Source organism: Mytilus galloprovincialis, chromosome 9 (genome assembly GCF_965363235.1).
Source record: "Mytilus galloprovincialis chromosome 9, xbMytGall1.hap1.1, whole genome shotgun sequence".
In the NCBI taxonomy this organism is placed as follows: Eukaryota; Metazoa; Mollusca; class Bivalvia; order Mytilida; family Mytilidae; genus Mytilus; species Mytilus galloprovincialis.
This window is the reverse complement of record NC_134846.1, coordinates 53,496,613-53,517,190: the sequence shown is the minus strand read 5'-3', so window position 1 is coordinate 53,517,190 and position 20,578 is coordinate 53,496,613. Positions and strand designations below refer to the sequence as shown.

Genomic DNA, 20,578 nt, shown 5'->3' with positions numbered 1-20,578 from the left:
ATCATTACATCAACGGCTGATATGTAAAAAGTGATGGAGTGAGTCGATGTTATCCTCAATCATATCAGCTTGTAATTTAATCCACAGGCCCCCAAAGTGTTGTAATAAGTAGCAAGCTATCACTTCTTCTTCTTGTATCAATCAGTGTTGTTAGAGCAGGTCTTTATCACTGTCTTATCTATTCCCCTTAACCTCTACCAAATTAAATATTTCTGGACAATTTTGTCAATGGCATCAAAGAGATTATAATGCACAGACAGGAAATGATAGGAATAAAACAATGTGTACTTAAGGATCTTTACTTAGAGGATTCTTTGTTTAATATACCCTTTGATTTGTAATAATTGATAATATAGAAATGAAAAATTAATTCAATTTTAAACTGACTTGTGTGTCTTTTTCTGTTGCATAATATTGGAATTTGTCAGGGATTTAGCTTGGATATCTTCTAGACTTAAAATTTAACACGTCTGCTCTTTTACTTGAATTTAATTTAAGTCTGCATTTTAGATTTAAATCTAATCATACTACTTAAAAGTTCTGGCATCATATTTTTAATTAATAATACATAAAACTACTGATAATTAATTTCTTCTTGAATATATTCACCATATGATTTATACGTTGGAAATTCCTTTTGAAAACAGGAGATAATTTTACTTGAGGTGAGAGGCTGGCAAAATGCTAGAAATATTCTATTCTCTATTTGGAACTCAAAAGTATTTATTAATCTCTCTTTTAAGTATTCAAGAAAAAACACAAGCGTTTAAGGATGAATAAAAGAAGGTATTTCGTATAATTCAAAGAGACAGCATACCAACAACACAATGTCTATAACAGTCGAGATAATATGAGACTAATGACATGTATTTAATCACAATTTCACGAGGTAAGTCAGTAAGCAATGCGTTTATTATTAGAGGGACACAAAGCTAGCATACACGATCTAACATTTACCGATGGTTATTACATAAGTATCAAGGAATATCATCATGAATAGTTTTTCATAGAAATACGAATTGATATACTGTGTCGTACCTTATTACTCAGTACCTGTGTACTAAACCTATTTAGAATATAGTACCAAATACATTTTTGCAATCCTATACTGTAACAAGAGGTGTTATTATATATTAACATATGTCCTTGACTATAACAATGACAATACTAAATTTTCAGATCATTTCAAAAATATTAAAGACTTAAAAATACAATACTAGTTCATTAATCACAAAATTAAAGTGTGTAATTGTTTTACAGTAGTCATATCAAGGCAATTTATAGCTGACTATGTGGTTTGGGCTTTGCTCATTGTTGAAGGCTGTACAGTGACCTATAGTTGTTAATTTTTGTGTCATTTAGTCTCTTTTGGAGAGTCATCTTATTAGCAATCATACCTCATCTTCTTATTTTTTTTATGGACAAGCAAACCATATAAAATCAATTAATATAGAAACGAGTATCAATTTAACTTTTCAATCTTCAAGGTAGAAGATTAACAAATAACACAGGATGTTTTTTTAACAACTGCAATCTTAAATTTCACAATACAAAATATTTAAACATTTACCATTAAAAATCTTTAATGTAAAAAAACACAACACACAGGATGTCATTTAAAACAATTGCAATGTTAATTTACAATGCCAAATAATAGTAGTCATCAATTACCCCCTATTAGCGAAAATAATTCCTACCTCAAATTAATGGCAAACTGCTTCATGACAAAAGGTCACAGTATTTCCTCTAAAATATTTACACACAAGGAAATTTCCTGTATTTTTTTATAACAAATTTCCTCCTTATTAAAGAACAAGTACATTTGTTTAAATTAATACAATTAAAAGAATTTAAACGGTCTAATTGTAACTTGAACTTCAGAACATGCACTAGTAAATAACTTAGTGGGTAGCAATTAATTAACTAGTAGTAACAACAGGGTTTGAATGTAAACAAGTTAGCCAGCTGACCTATCAATCATTCTGGCCACTGATAATGACCACAGACTGGCCATCTAACCTAATCACAGACAAATAACTATCTGTGTAGAGCACATGTTACAATCTCTACACACTTTTACACTAGCCAATTGACCATAAATCATTATTTTGGTTTGATGAGAGGTGCTAGTCAACCATAGGAGTAAAGTGTTAAAGGGTCAATTAATTTCTTACCAATTAACCCAAAATAGTATCTATAGGAACCAGCTCTTGTCAAAAAAGGGGTGGAGGGGGAACATGGAGATGGTGTAAATGAGCAATTTAGAATTGAGTGAGCTAAAAAAAAGTTCAATGGATTTTTATGGCATTTACTTACAGAAATTAAAATTTTACATATATTGGAGTTGTTTTGGAAATAGGCTTGTGAATATAAAATAAACAACCTATGTATTATGTGATTTGCTCATTGTTAATGGCCATACAGTGTACCACAAGGGAATAAATCCCCATCACTTGGACTCTGTTGGATAGTCTGGTCTCATTGGCAATCATATCACATCTTCTTCTAATATAAGCTAAAGACATGATTTATGCTTATAGCAACATTTTAAAAAGAACATTTAGTACCAAAAAATAATTAATTCACAAAATATTGAGCTGCTTCATCAACATATCACATAAAAAGTTATAATTAACCATAGTTTTCAAAACAGAAGCTTAATAATAATTCTCTATTAATGACACAAGGACACAAGAGAGCTCTTTCCACCACTTATTAAATATAAAATAATTCACAAATACTTCAAATAATTCAATCACTTCAACTAAACAATTAAAACAATTGAGCTCTCTACTTCAAATTACGCTAGGAGCTGTGCGTCCAATAAAACAAGTATAGTTTACAACTAAGTGACTAGTTTAGTAGTATGTTTGCAGATCATTACTACCAAGTGGTTAGACAGATATTTATTACCTGCTCAATTTTATACTTTAAAGGCAAAGACGATCAACTACTAATACAGAGTTATTATCCTATTGACACATAACAACACTAAACAGTGTCATTCAAAACTTTTATACCAGGAGCAATAACTCTTGTAGTGAATTTATACTTTTTAAATTATTTAGGTTAACTAAGGGTCATAACTCTGAAATTTATGTTCAGAGATAGGTGCTTTTAAATAAATAAAATACGATGAAAATCATTGAAAATGAGGTCTTTTGACTTATCAGGAGGAGCAAGGATTTCAACACACACAACTTTCCTTGGATGTTCCAAAGGTGCTCAATAGCAAAACTCATTAACCATCATATTACCATTGATCAACATTAAAACTTTTGTTGAGAACTTTAAGTTCCAAAATTGCTATGTTTTAAATATTAAAAAAATCTTTATTTAGTTAGCTGTGTTATTTATCGGAACTGAATGAAATGACTTAAACAAAATGTGGGTAAGAAGTCAAATGGACAGCAACCCACAAATCACTCAAAGACCATCAGGAGTTCTTTCCAAAAAGACCTCCGTACTTTTATCGTTCAAAGCTTGGTTTAGATTGGTTCTGTGATGATTTCAGGGGAGATGAAATTGTAAAAGTTAATGACACTGACACCAAACTGACCAAAAGAAATAGGCAGAGAGAATAATAAGCAACACTAACAATTTGTCCAGGTCAGCTAAAGAGAAAGAGCAACGATTTCAACATGCAATGATCAGAGAACTGTAGAATTCAACAACATAAAACATTGGATAGTTCCAAATATCAATTGTTTATCTTAATTTTTAAAACATATCAAGTATTTTACTGGGTCACGGTAAGTGTTATGCAACTGTGTAATTAGAAATCGGTACATGTGCAACATTTTATCTTAACAAATTTTAAACTGCAAAAGAGGAAACAGCTTCTCATTTTAATGATACATTTAATGTGTTTTAAACTGCAGCATAATTCAAAATTATTTAAGAAAATAATATCTTTTCTTATCAGCAATTCTTTGATGAACTTATTATAAGAAAATGTTGATTGACAGAATAAAACGTGACTTGTGGTTGATTCGACATATAAACAAGGCTTTTACTGTTAGGGTTTGCTATTCTTGAATACATATATATATATATATATGTATTAAGATAAACTTTTCTAGGAAATTTTCTTTTTACATGAGGCACCATAAGTTTGGGTTTTGCGTCATAGCTTCAAAATACTTTAAGCAAGGAATGCATTTCTCTTCTTTTGCCAGTACGGTTTGAAAATAATATGAATGTTAATTGTTAAAAATATGTCACTGCCAGGAACCTATCTTCTATGAAAATATCAACACAGTAAACTATTGCAAAGTCAGCAAAAAATGATTTGAGTTGAACAAAAATTTATAAGATACAAAAAAAAACATTTCGTAACTGAACTTTCAGACATAGGGACTGGTTTGGGTGATAATACACATGTTAAACACCAACACACATTTAATTTGCCTCTGTGTTTGAAACAAAGGTAATGGTATGTGTTGCCTTTGTCAAAAAAAAAAAAAAGAATTTGACTCAAATTTGGCAAGTAGCTTGCTCCTAACATACTACTTCCCATCCAATTATCTTATCTTTGATTGAAAAATATTTGCATAAGAGTTCCTGATATATAAAACTTCCTGCATACTCAAAAATGACCAAAAGTTCTCAGTCTTATCATGGAGTTTTTTTCAGTAGTTCAATTCATAAATTTAAAACAAACTCAGCATACACCTAATTGACTCATTGGCAGTTAAAAACATTTATCAAAAATGTTTTTATCCTACAGGTTAAACTTTAACCTTTTATGAACTTATAAAGGTATTCATAAGACTGAGAATTTGTTAATTTTCATCATAAAAAACTGAATGCATGCATTTGTCAAACAAGCTAACAATAATGTTGTCAGATAAATCATCTTTCAGTCACAATAGTAAACTTTTAACACAGAAACTTTATATGCCTGCAAGGTTTTTCTTTGTCAAATGAAAACTCATTGATGTTTTTGTAAAGATAAACTATGCAATCTTGTAAGAAATATTTAAATTCAATGAAGAATAAGTTACCACTTTCTCAATTACATTATGTTAAATGCAAAATATTCGTCAGAGTCAGGTTTTCCATAATAAAGTTTTGTTAGATGGAAAATTTACACCTTTTAATAAACATTTTACAATGTAATAAACGGTTTAAATTCAAAACATGAAACCCATTGAATTAAAAAATATAAATTATCTCCCCTTTTTATACCCTCTTGTATTTCAATATTTTCGAATAAAAGTACAACTAAAGAACACACAAATCTTCAAAAGATTAAATAATTTGTTTATGCCTTGAAATAACTTGTCTAAATAAGTTTCAATATTTAAAGGTTAAATAAAGGCTGTGATCGTTTGTACTTCAAGAAACAGTTTAAGAAATATTTAAGTAGTTTATATAGTAGGATATATCATACATGTATGTAAAAGGTTTTTACGTAAGAAAACAACACGAGTTTGATGACTTTTCTCAAAAAGATATTACTAAGTTTCCAGCTTGAAAAGCTTTAATTATTGTAATCTTTATAAAAAAAAATCAGTACCACTTCAATTAAATATGCAAATACTGTGGCTTCATTAATATTCGTGGGATACCAATTTTCATGCATTTTGGGGAAAATGGTAAACCCCAGATTAAGATGTTCAACAAAGTACAAATCACCAAAAGTCTTGTAAGTATGCAGACTTTTGAAATCAAGTATATCCACAAATATTTTTCACTTGATCAACCAAATATTTGGTACCTAAAAAATGAGTACCTAAAAAATGATTGAATCTACAATAACAGATTTAAAAAAGGATCACTTGACTCTTTGGATCAATCGCTTTGATGCATAGTTGACAATATAAAATAAAAGATAATAAAAATAAAATTCATTTCTCTGCTTAAGTTGGAAAATCAACCGGCTTTTTTTTTTTTTATAAACTTAAAAATTATTCATGAAATAAAACTAAAAGATATTCAAGTATTGACAATACAAAAACAGACCATAAAGAAAAGGCACAACAAAAACTACAGTGCAACAGTAAATTGTAGTTCTCAAGAAAAATATAAAAAATACAATCAACACTTTTTTTTACATTGCTTTTCTGGAGGCATAATCTTCCAGCAGGGCCAGCAATACCATAAGTGCCATTGATCTTCTTTATGATTGATCCATTTTATAGTTGTTTCATCTTTAACTTTTTGGTCCATCCTCTATCTATTACCTTTTGAATTCAGGTTAAAACAAACTGTTGCCCTTTTTTTTCTCTTTTCAATTCTCTATCACTCATTAGACAGTTGTCTACATTTTTGTTCTGGCTAATATGGGTATTTTGTTTAAAGAGAAATTTTTCAAATAAAATTCAAACTTATACAGATGAAATCATAGACTTTGATCAAGGGACATCACTCTTATGACGGAAAATTTGACTGTTAAGTTAGCATGTATAGTTGTCTCATTGTCAACCATGCCACATCTTCTTATTCTAGTATAATGATGCTTGCTGACATTTTAATGCAGAGGTTTGATTATTTGGTGATCTAAAAACAAAATTTTTTAAAAAGAACCAAACCATGATACCATTGCACCTCTATAGTATGAGACTTTGAAGCAGCTGTCGGATGAAGGACAACAATAATAGTACTGTCCCTGTGATATATTGGTCATTTCTCAGTATTATGTGAACTTTTCTTTTCACATGCATTTACACCATCTGCTTTGATTTTCAAAAAATTTAACTAAATCAAAATCATTGAAATTTAAGTTTGCTGCAAAAGTGCAAAATAAGATAAAAAGTACCCACAATGAATTGTTGTCTCATCAATATATACCCCATGAATCCCAAAAGACCTTTGATTTAGTTATACAAAAATCTAAAATTTCAAATATGATCAGAAAAAGTTTTAAATTTTTAAAGCAATTAATGTTTAGAATTATTTTGATGCAAGAAACAGGTTAAACAGCAGGTGTAAGAAATCCGTTAAACAGTAGGTCGAAGGAAATTATATATCACAACAAGATTTTTCTGAACATTTTTCCCTCAGTTTTCTTATTGATACAAATCTTTATTTTTCAAAATGGTAAAAAATTAAATTTGATGACAAGCAACTTTTTAATTTTAAATACATAACTAACAGTACATAATAGTAACATGAAAAACATGATTGTTTAACAAGTTTATAAACCGCAAAGTACAAATATTGGGTAATAGAAAAAGTCCCGTAATTTACTTACTTATATAAAAACAATTTATATAACTAATCATGTACTTCTGCATCAATAGTTTTTATCTACTTATAAAATTTCCCTAAACTGTACAAGTAGTACTTGATAAGAGTTCAAATCGAACAGGATACTTTAAATAAACAAAAATGAAGCAAAATACAAAGTCTTAGGAGGGGGAAATCAGAATATTTTTTTATTATAATATTTTTTTTTAATAATAAAAACACCCCTTTTGCTAATATAACTCAACATTTGTGTATAAATATCTGTAAACAAACTACAGAAGCTAATTGATAAACATGTTTATTTGTTTACCTAAAATGAATACACATATTATCCCTGCTTCTTTATTTACACACAGATTTATACTGATTTGTATGTGCATGATGTATTATCAAATCAAACAAGCTATATAACAATGCTGACACCTTAGTAATAAAACAATTTACAGTAACAAGTACTAAGTTATGTTTAAACACCTTTCAGCCTTGTCACCTGTGTTTTTATACACATATCATATGATTGACTTGAATTATTCATTATTTATTGCTAATATTACTAACCACCCTTCAACACTTTCATTATTTAATTAGACAACCATGATTAAGTAATGGTGCCAATTGGCTAATTATCTAATAACGAGAAACAAACTATTTATAAATACCTGATTATTTGTTGACCGCTGTTTAGTGGTTGATACCTTGATAAGTCACCTGTGATTGCTATCCATTTCAGTCAAGTGTAACAATAGCCCATCAAACGCTGCACACTTCTTAAACTATCACTCTCCACGATTTAAAAGTCTGTTGAGAAATAGGAAATCGTAAAGTTTTTTAAATACTCGATACAACAGAACAATAATCATACAACTAGTACATTAAAATAATGATGATAGCGATGCACATCAATTGGTGATAACTTTATCAATGCCTTTAGCCATATATTCTCAGTCTTTTTCTCTTGTGACCGTCTCAATAATACTAGTTTCCATCGCTTAGATTATCTTGCCTAAAAATCAATACAAGCCTTTTCAAATAGCATAATTTTCATTGAATGACAATAGTATAATAGAGAGGATGACGTGCTTTGCGGACCTCTCTCGCTATCTGCTACGAGTCCTATTCTGTCGTGTTAACATCATGTCAAATGCAATTTATTACACCCTATTGGGGCAAAGTATTCATGAGCAAAAGTTTTTTCACTCATAACATGATACAGTTGCATTGATTAGACATTGAGATACAGACTTAATATTTATTTACACAAGATAATCGGGGAACAAGTTGGAGTTTACCTACACGTCTTAATATTTACACCTGTATTCTACTAACTGCTTTTATAAATATTTAATTGGACACCTTTACTACATAGTCATTTTAAATCGAATGATTAAACATAATATAAATTACAATCACTAAATAAATAAAAAATCACTGGTTATTTAATAATGGGACAATATTCTATAGTTATTATTCATAAACTGTATAAATCATTTATCATTGATCTAAGGGAGGCAATTCTAATTTTGGCAAATTTGGACTTGTTAATGAATGAATACTTTCCAGTTACCATTGCAAATTTCAATTAATTCAAAAGTTCAAATGATGGAATAAGGAAGAGGTGCAGGGCAGCCAAAAAAAATGTTTGGGAAAAAATTTAAAAAATCATTTTTTACTTTTACATTTTTGAATTATTTACAAATTGATACTTTTGGGACCCTTTTGATAATCTTGAACCATCTTGTGTGAAGCTTTGCATTATTATTTTTTTTCAAATAAATCTAACATTAACAATGTTTAGGCTCTCATGCAGATGTTTAACCTCACTGCATTCTTTAAGTGGCTATGTCCCAGTTAAAAAACTTGTTATTCAGAGTTTGCTGATGATTGTGGTTTTCCAAATGGTTTTTCTTTTAATCGTCTTAAGCCAAAATCAAGCAGGTTTTTTTTTGTTTTAAATTGTGTGGCATTTCATCGAACCTTATTGTTTTGCTAATTTTTGACAGCTGTACAATGACCTATAGCTGTTTACGTCCTCGTCCTTATGTCCCTAGTGGATATTTATCTCATATGCAATTATACCACATCTCCTTATTTTCATATACAGTAAACAGATTCAGAGTGTATATGTCTATTATAAATTTAAGTATAGCCAAATATAATCAAAAAGTTATCTCCTCTAGTATATATGTAATTTATTCCCCTGGAGATTAGGGATCTCTCCATCAACTAATTAATTAGACATATTCATATTCAAATTAAACATATACAAATTAAAGCCCTTTACAGTAATAATTACGAAAAGATCTACAAACTCATTTTTCTTAAAATTTTGTTTGATGCACAAATATGCACATTAACAGCACCCCTACTTAAAATGCTCAGTACAAATCATGTAGCCAGCCTACAGCGGAGTTATTAATCTTTTGATTATCTATGCATATGTTGCACATATTAACGATATAGCATAATTTTACTACTGTATAATATGTTACATAAGGAGAGATAAGTAGTAAGTCTTAAGAGGACTGTTGGATTATATAATATGTATATATCACTAGGGAGCTTTTAACGCTGAAAGGTTATAAAAATAATGTAATTTTGGTAGCCAGGAGTAATAGTTTTACAGATATACTCAGTACTTAAGTTTAATATAGTGTTCCTTTTGACTTCTTCATTTAATTATCTTTTCGTCTGATATGTTTTAAGATTATTTAATTGAAATCTTCCTTTTCCTCATATTACTTTGTACTTCCTTTTTATGAAATTGCCTGTCATATCCTTAATATATAATTTTTTAAGTTTACAAAATCATTCCAAACATGCATGAAATATTTGCAACTGGACGTTAAGCAACCAACAATCAATCAATCACTCACACTTTTTACAAATGATACTAATTTCAAGGTAACAATACGTTACTTGTACTAATTTGTCAGCTACAAGTTAACCAAAGTTTAGTTTGTTGTACATGTACTAATTTGTCTCCGACAAGTCATATAACAACAGGTCCTTAGTCCCGATTTGTTACATTTCCCATCTAAATAAATCAAAAAGCTACATACATGTGTGAAACAACCTTCTGACAATATAAACTGATAATATACCATACAAAAGGATAAAAGTAATATGCTTGAAAGAGCAAACAAACAACATATTAATCTTCATAGATATCAATTATTCACTATATCAATAATTAAATTTTATTGATTACACAGTCTTTTAAGGAGTGCCCTTAATCCTGATATTCAGATCTGTGTTCTATGCATAATTCACACCTTTTGTTGTAAATAGTTATATTTTTCCACAACAAATAATTCATTTTAGTGTGATGGTATTTTATCTACTTATCACCTTTTACAAGGAAATTATGTTTACATGGGTCACTTGAAGAAAGATATCTTGATATACTCTCTATTCATTTGTGATACATTTGACTTGATAATTGAAACTTTTTAACTTTTTTCAAACACATTAACTTTTCTTCATTAATTAAATATGGTCATTGATTAAGGAAGGTAATTCTAAAGACAGATATCTCTGGTCTTTGTTAGTCTTATGTGGGTTTTTTTTGTTCATTTACATTATTTGGAGCTAAGCATGACATCTGATGATTTTCACTGAACTAATCCACATATTTTTGAAGGACCAGCTGAAGTCCCCTCTTAGTGCAGGATTTTCTCAATGTGTTGAAGACCCATTGGTGGCCTTGAGCTGTCTTCTGCTTTATGCTTGGGTTGTTGTTGTTTTGACACATTCCCCATGCTAAATTTTATCATTTTTTCAAAAGTCTGTGCAGACACACACTGTTTATTCCTCAATTCTTAAATAAAACATATTTTTTTATATGTTTTTCTTCACAAAAGTGAGTATTCAAAAACAATAGAATGATTCAATAAAAGCTAATTACCATGCTGAATATGCATGAAATATTTGCCACTGAACATTTAGCAAGAAAACAATTAATTAAATGTTCAAATGTTTATTCTTGTAACACCTCAACTTTTTCTAAACTATACAATTCATGATATAGAATGTGTGATATTTTCTACTATATCTTGATTGCAGCATTTCAATTACATTTACGACAAGCACCTTGTAAAACCCAGCTACGATCAGCTTGTTATCTAACATTACACTACACACTATCGTGGCAATAAAAATATTGCAGAACAAAATATATAAACAGTAAGAAAAAACATAAGCAACAAGAAGCAATTTATTTTGGTAACAATTGACGTAAAATTGATCTTAGCCAATTTTACCAGTTAACCACCCAGGAAACGGCTGCTATTATTAGTTTAAATTGTTAATAGCTGTTTAACAGTAGAGCAATTGGGTATTTATGAAGATAACCCTTAATCTTCAGATGTTGTACATAAAAACTCATGGTTTCATCAATCAGTAATTATTAACAACACATTCTAAGGGGTGCGCCAATTGATACAAGTAGTCTTGGTTCAATAATTTTTGAACAAAATGATATTTAATTTTTCAGACTAATGTTTCATAAAAAATCTGCTAATAAATATTAATCTTGCTTGTTAATGTGAAAAACATTTAAAGCAAATTTTCCATTGCACATTTTTGTGGTTGCTTTTAACTAGGACAGGTTATTTCTCAACAATAAAAACCTCAAATTACAAATGTTAGGTATAGATGATTTAGTATTAACTTGCACCTATTTACTTAACAAATAGTCTGCAATGTTTCAGGTTACATCTTTATTACACCCTATTTTTGATAAACTTTTCATATTTTTTTCATCTGGAAGTATTAATAAACAGGATATTGAGGTAAATTTCAACAGAAAGCAACCAAACAGCACCAAATACAAATAGTTAAATGCTTGCAATTTGAAAAATAGTGAAAATATTGTGTACTTTTTTATACAGAAAATGATAACTAAGGTATAACAGACCAAGTTATTTTTGCTTTCTTGATGACTTATCACTAATCTGCATCATGATTATTTGTATAGCTAAAATGATTATTCTGGAAAATTGTCCTTGACCTTGGACATAGTGATCCTTCCACTTATTATACACAATCATATATCAAAGAATAATTGCAATCCCTGATGGAGTATTGTTAAAGCGACCACAAAACATTTTCTTAACTAACTTCAGCTGATTTTTTTTAACTATGACCTTGACCGTGGACTAAGTGACCTCAAAATCATTAGACATCTTCCTCTTATATTATTTTGACCATATTTCAGTACAGTTGCAATTCAATATGAAGTATTGGATTAGCATCTAGAAATCATACTTATTGACCAATAGACAGATAGGCGGAAAGGCGGAAGGACTGAAGGACTTATGCACTCAATTCAACAAGTATACACCAGTGCTTTTAGGTAGTGTTTGATATATAAACAATAAAAAGACACCTACATATAATTTTGGATCAATTAGTAAACAATGCTACTGAATACAGAAGTTAGGTGTCAGTGTTTTTGGTTGTGCTGTCCAATATTTTCAGTAATTCCTGTTATCCTATAAATATCTTATTAGAAAGTACACTGTACAGGGAAATGTAAGTAGATAGTATTTCAACAGTCCACAAGAATGAGTTGAGACGAAGTGAACAAAAAAGTAGGATGCTGCAAAAGAATGTACTTCCATATTCAGTATTAGAAAGGCAGGCAGTACCCTAGCAATGAGAAGAAACAGGAAAACATAAATGTAATCAAAAACACTTCTACAATCCAGCAAATCAAGGTGCTCTGGAAGGGTAAGTAGGTTAGGTCCAGTTAGAGACACTTGTTACATAAAAAGTATTTAGTTCAAATTGTTTTGTACTTGAATTTAATCAAAATAATCATATTTCTAAAATCAAGATACAATTATGTAAAAGAGATGATATATACTTTAGCTCCTAGATGGTATTAAAAGCATTCATTTAAAAATGATTTAGTCGATAGCAATACATAGATACATAGTTGTGTCGATTGTTGGACAATTATTAATGTGAATCAATAAAGATCATTTCATTAGATGGAACTCATATTTCTAGAAGTCAAAGGATGGGCTGTAAATCTGTTTGTCTATTTGTAATAATGGATCAATTATTCCACTATGGAATCAACTTTAAAACAATATTGCAATGTGCGGAAGCGAAAGCTGTATCCCTAATCAGATGAGTAGTTCTTAAACAACGGCTAAATCCTCTTTACAAACTCTTAGAATTAATTCAATACATGTTAATAATTATCTTATTTTACTTAAGAACATATCATTGATTTTTGGGAGGAAAAAAAAACAATTAAGCAGTATTCTATACATTAGAACTATTTTTTCACTTTTTCTAGAATCAGAACATTTTTATTTGTCTGGAACATTAGTCATTGATTTTACTGTTGCAAATCAATTTCATTACGATTTTTTTTTAAAAGAAATTTTAAAAACAGCCTATAGGCGAAAAACAAGTTTTTCAGGTGCATTAAACTGCAGTTATATAATGAAATAAACAAATGAAAATAAGTAACATTACAAAACAAGATGGTTGGTTTATGTCGATCAGACAGCAACACAACAGCACAATAAAACCAAATCAAATTATTTGTTGCTTGCTTAATTCCCAGTGGCAAATATTTCATGCAAACTTTGGATAAGAACAAACAGTATGAATTATTACGCAATAATGATACCCTGCTATCAGTATTCAGTAAAGAGGAAGTTAATGGCTGCAAAAACCAATCACATGGTAAAGTATGCTCACAACAAAGTTGATGACAAAATTTACGAAGATTTTCATACTGTAAATGAACACATAAAACTTGACAGCCAATTTCAGGAGGCTCTTATTCCTAGTTCCTTGAAGTTTGATTAAGTAGTCAGAGAAGGGAAGAAAGGGTATGAAAAGGTAGTCCCAGAAGAGTTAGAAAGAATTTGACAATGTAGTCCCAAAACAGAAGAAAGGATTTGGCCATGTAGTACCAAAACAGAAGAAAGGATTTGAACATGTAGTTCCAGAAGAGAAGAAAGGATTTTACCATGTAGTACCAAAACAGAAGAAAGGATATGACTGAAGTCCCAAAACAGAAGAAAGGATTTGAACATGTACTACCAAAAAGAAGAAAAGATTTTACCATGTAGTACCATAGAGAAGAAAGGATTTGACCATATAGTATCATAAAGAAGAAATGATTTGACCATGGTGTGTCAAAGAGAAGAAAGGGTATGACTATGAAGTCTCAGAAGTGAAGAATAGGGTTCACCATGTAGTCTCAGAAGAGAAGAACAGATTTGAACGTGTAGTCACAGAAGAGAAGAAATTATTTAACCATGCAGACCCAAAACAGAAGAAAGGATTTGACCATGGTATGAGTCCTAAAACAGAAGAAAGGATATGACTAAAATCCCATAACAGAAGAAAGGATTTGAACATGTAGTCCCAAAACAGAAGAAAGGATTTGACCATATAGAACCAAAACAGATGAAAGAATTTGACCATGAAGTACCAAAAAACAGAAGAAAGGATTTGACCATGTAGTACCAAAACAGAAGAAGAATTTGACCATGTAGTACCAAAATAGAAGAAAGAATTTGACCATGTAGTACCAAAACAGAAGAAAGGATTTGACCATGTTGTACCAAAACAGAAAAAAGGATTTGACCATGTAGTACCAAAACAGAAGAAAGGATTTGACCATGCAGTCCCAAAACAGAAGAAAGGATTTGACCATATAGTCCCAAAACAGAAGAAAGGATTTGACCATATATTACCAAAACAGAATAAAGAATTTGACCATATATAGTATCAAAATAGAAGAAAGAATTTGACCATATAATACCAAAACAGAAAAAAAGGATTTGACCATGTTGTACCAAAACAGAAGAAAGGATTTGACCATGTAGTACCAAAACAGAAGAAAGGATTTGACCATGCAGTCCCAAAACAGAAGAAAGGATTTGACCATATAGTCCCAAAACAGAAGAAAGGATTTGACCATATAGTACCAAAATAGAAGAAAGAATTTGACCATATATAGTATCAAAATAGAAGAAAGAATTTGACCATATAATACCAAAACAGAAGAAAGAGTTTGACCATGAAGTACCAAAACAGAAAAAAGAATTTGACCATGTAGTACCAAAACATTGACCATATATAGTATCAAAATAGAAGAAAGAATTTGACCATATAGTACCAAAACAGAAGAAAGAGTTTGACCATGAAGTACCAAAACAGAAAAAAAGAATTTGACCATGTAGTACCAAAATAGAAGGAAGGATTTGACCATGTAGTACCAAAACAGAAGAAATTATTTGACCATACAGTACTACCAAAAACGAAGTACTAAAACAGAAAAAAGAATTTGACCATGTAGTACCAAAACATTGACCATATATAGTATCAAAATAGAAGAAAGAATTTGACCATATAGTACCAAAACAGAAGAAAGAGTTTGACCATGAAGTACCAAAACAGATAAAAGGAATTTACGAAGATTTTCATACTGTAAATGAACACATAAAACTTGACAGCCAATTTCAGGAGGCTCTTATTCCTAGTTCCTTGAAGTTTGATTAAGTAGTCAGAGAAGGGAAGAAAGGGTATGAAAAGGTAGTCCCAGAAGAGTTAGAAAGAATTTGACAATGTAGTCCCAAAACAGAAGAAAGGATTTGGCCATGTAGTACCAAAACAGAAGAAAGGATTTGAACATGTAGTTCCAGAAGAGAAGAAAGGATTTGACCATGTAGTACCAAAATAGAAGGAAGGATTTGACCATGTAGTACCAAAACAGAAGAAATTATTTGACCATACAGTACTACCAAAAACGAAGTACTAAAACAGAAAAAAGAATTTGACCATGTAGTACCAAAACATTGACCATATATAGTATCAAAATAGAAGAAAGAATTTGACCATATAGTATCAAAACAGAAGAAAGAGTTTGACCATGAAGTACCAAAACAGATAAAAGGATTTGACAATGTAGTACCAGAACAGATGAAAGGATTTGACCATGCAGTCCCAAAACAGAAGAAAGGATTTGACCATGAAGTCCCAGTGGTGAAAAACGGATTTGAATGTGCTGTCTGATAAGAAAGAATTTAAATGTGTAGTCTCAGAAGAGAAGAATTTGACCATACCATAATGAAGAAAGGATTTGACCATCAAGTTCCATAGAGAAGAAAAGATTTGACAATGCAGTACCAAAGAGAAGAAAGGATTTGAATGTGTAGTACAAAGAAAAGAAAGGATTTGACCATGTAATACCAGAAGAGAAGAAATATTTTGAATGAGTTGTCTCAAAACAGAAATATGGATTTGACCATGTAGTACATGTACCAGAAAGTAGAAAGGATTTTGCCATGAAGTCCTAAAACAGAAGAAAGGATATGGCCTACTTCTTTGATTCAATGTCAGTCTTAAAATGATGACAGTTCATCTTTGGTTTACAATGTCACTGTCTTAAAATCATGGCAGTTCATTAGTAATATGTATGATAAAATATTCATGCTGCTATTTTAGACTAGCTTATTTGAAATACTACAGCAATTCTGTAAGCTTGATTACTTCATAAAAAGTCAATATCTAGAACAGGCCTAACAATGGAAAAATTATCCCTACGTCATACAGGTTTCAATTAATAAAAGAAGTATGAGTGTGAAGAGCTAGTGAACTAATTTAATACTAAATATAAATATTCACACCATATTGGATAGGAGTTCCTTATTTGTGGGGGCACTGTTTATTATCTTATCAAAGGTGTAGAGTATCACAAAAGTGATAATCTGTGTACTTAATCTTAATTACAGTACAATACATCTGTGATTTTTACTCATGTCATTACTGGTAGTATACCTTTATCCAGAAATCTCCCCACGTTTATAATGGGCGTTACTACCAAGATTTCCACCATACATAAACATTTACTGTCAAGGAGTTATGGCCCTTGAAACTGATAAAATTTCTCTGTAAGCACTCCAACTATTCAATTTTACAATTAATCTGACTGATTCTTGTATCATAGTTTAAAATAATCATCACTTATTCAAGTTCCACAGTTTAATGCATTTTAAAAAAATGTAAAGGTTATGGTAGTTGAAGTTTGAAAATTGGTATGTCTGAGTGAGTTTTCGCAATAAAAAGAATTCACATTCTGATATTTGATACATATATATTTATGCAGATTTCTCTAAAATCGCAATAATTGTCTATTCTTCAAAAATCACAATAATAAATGCACATAATAATTTCTGAATGTTCATTTCCTTTACCATGGTTCATAGTGCAAACAAAACTTGAGCTCATCAGTTATATTTAAAAAAAAAAATATTTATGAAACAAAAACTCAACTCACAAGCAGCAGAAAAATCAAAGACAAATATACATTAAAATTAAATATGGATTAGTCAAAGAAAATTTCCATGATTCTGATATGAAATCAAACAAAAAGACTGTAAGACAGACAGACAGACAGACACAAAAGCTCAAATGCATATAAATGTTGTCAATGATTGGCTTATGGACATCACTTTCCTGGAAATGCATTAGTAATTAAGGTAAACTAAGATAGACATAAAAGTAATTAAATCATCTATGAATGTTATTATTTTTCATAATGACGGGTGGAAATTGGAAATCAATTTTACTTAAAATAAACAATTACAACTTATTTCACACAAAACATAAATCATTGTCTAGAAAAGTAATCTTTTCTGTCTAAGAGAAATAATTAAGATTGCTTCAAGTTGTACGTCCACATACGACAAATATAATTCAATAGTTCCAAATCTGGAATTACACCAATCCTGTTCAATTATATAAGAATATAATGAGTAATCAGGAGTTTTGAAAAAGACAAGATTAACAAGTACAAAAATGGTGCGATACTCAAAGCCATAAAAACATCAATTAGATTAACGCAAAACTGTGATAGCAACGAAATATACATCTGATCTTGCTTTTGAATAAAAATATCGATGATTAACTGAAACTGATTCACAAAAGGTTCTGTGTTGATTGCTAACAATTTTTCATACATTTTCAATATTGGAAAAATTGTCATGATTTCTATGGTAAACGTCGGGTTTACTTAATTGTGTGCCTCGATCTGTCAGGTTATATCAAAAGACTAATTGTATGAATCTATTAAAGCTTATAACCGTCTTCCGTCTCGCAGAAAGTTTTTAGAAAACATTGGTTAAAGCACAGAGACAACTTTGATTAATGGTGCCTAATGATAATGAGTTGATATACTTTATGAAATATTGTTACATCCAGGTGTAAATAAACTTAGTAGAATTCAAAGTAAAAAGAGTATTTGCAAAATGGGATTATACAAAAAAAGTCTGGATTTCAAAGGTCATGCATCTACTAAAGTATTCAAGTACTTTTACATCCTTGGCTTTTAAATTGTTTGAGTTTAAGCATTCCTGATGGAGCTTAATCCAGAAAAAAACCACCAAGTAAATGAATCATTTCCATTTCCTACTAATTTCTAAAGTGTTTTTTTTTTTGTGCTTTTGCACCACTGTCCCATGATAGGAGGAAGATAAGTCTGGAACCTGTAATTTCAAATTTCAGTGGTTGCATTTGGTTGCTGATTATCATATGTTTTTTTCTACTCTATTGTATTATCCTAAGTCAGACCATCGAATCATGTCTTGTCATGTCAGGATGTCTATTGTATTATCCTAAGTCCGACCATTGAATCATGTCTTGTCATGTCAGGATGTCTATTGTATTATCCTAAGTCAGACCATTGAACCATGTCTTGTCATGTCAGGATGTCTATTGTATTATCCTAAGTCAGACCATCGAATCATGTCTTGTCATGTCAGGATGTCTATTGTATTATCCTAAGTCAGACCATCGAATCATGTCTTGTCATGTCAGGATGTCTATTGTATTATCCTAAGTCAGACCATCGAATCATGTCTTGTCATGTCAGGATGTCTATTGTATTATCCTAAGTCAGACCATTGAATCATGTCTTGTCATGTCAGGATGTCTATTGTATTATCCTAAGTCAGACCATCGAATCATGTCTTGTCATGTCAGGATGTCTATTGTATTATCCTAAGTCAGACCATTGAATCATGTCTTGTCATGTCAGGATGTCTATTGTATTATCTTAAGTCAGACCATCGAATCATGTCTTGTCATGTCAGGATGTCTATTGTATTATCCTAAGTCAGACCATCGAATCATGTCTTGTCATGTCAGGATGTCTATTGTATTATCCTAAGTCAGACCATTGAACCATGTCTTGTCATGTCAGGATGTCTATTGTATTATCCTAAGTCAGACCATCGAATCATGTCTTGTCATGTCAGGATGTCTATTGTATTATCCTAAGTCAGACCATCGAATCATGTCTTGTCATGTCAGGATGTCTATTGTATTATCCTAAGTCAGACCATTGAATCATGTCTTGTCATGTCAGGATGTCTATTGTATTATCCTAAGTCAGACCATTGAATCATGTCTTGTCATGTCAGGATGTCTATTGTATTATCCTAAGTCAGACCATCGAATCATGTCTTGTCATGTCAGGATGTCTATTGTATTATCCTAAGTCAGACCATTGAATCATGTCTTGTCATGTCAGGATGTCTATTGTATTATCCTAAGTCAGACCATCGAATCATGTCTTGTCATGTCAGGATGTCTATTGTATTATCCTAAGTCAGACCATCGAATCATGTCTTGTCATGTCAGGATGTCTATTGTATTATCCTAAGTCAGACCATCGAATCATGTCTTGTCATGTCAGGATGTCTATTGTATTATCCTAAGTCAGACCATTGAATCATGTCTTGTCATGTCAGGATGTCTATTGTATTATCCTAAGTCAGACCATCGAATCATGTCTTGTCATGTCAGGATGTCTATTGTATTATCCTAAGTCAGACCATCGAATCATGTCTTGTCATGTCAGGATGTCTATTGTATTATCCTAAGTCAGACCATCGAATCATGTCTTGTCATGTCAGGATGTCTATTGTATTATCCTAAGTCAGACCATTGAACCATGTCTTGTCATGTCAGGATGTCAGGACCTTCATGGCTGAATATATTGTACGAGTTTAACTCAATGTTGAGGGCGATACAGGTACCTATAGTTGCTAATTTTAACGAAATTTGGACTCCAGTGGATAGTTGTTTCATAAACAGTCATACCACATCTCCTTACTTTCATATTTTCTAACCAAATGTTCCAATATTGTTGATGCTCTGAGTGCCAATCCTGGAGTCAAACACTGAATCTCAATTTATTTTTAGAAAAGACACTTAAATTGTGATATAAAATGAATCCCATCACTACTTTTAATAACATTTTAAAATGTGATCTTATTCAATTAGAACAGAAATTAATAATTCATGATTATTTTCAATAAACCTAAAAAGAAACTCATTAAACTGGTATAAA

At 30.6% G+C, this 20,578-nt stretch overlaps 1 protein-coding gene across 2 annotated transcripts in view; it reads right to left on the bottom strand.

Annotated features, from left to right (window-relative positions):
* LOC143045290 (zinc finger MIZ domain-containing protein 1-like) overlaps window positions 1–20,578 on the bottom strand; it is a 220,115-nt gene that overhangs the window by 104,044 nt on the left and 95,493 nt on the right. For both annotated transcript variants that reach the window (XM_076217676.1, XM_076217675.1), the window contains exon 3: window positions 7,854–7,992. The gene's annotated coding sequence lies outside the window, so the exon portion shown is untranslated. The remainder of the gene's footprint in view (window positions 1–7,853; window positions 7,993–20,578) is intronic.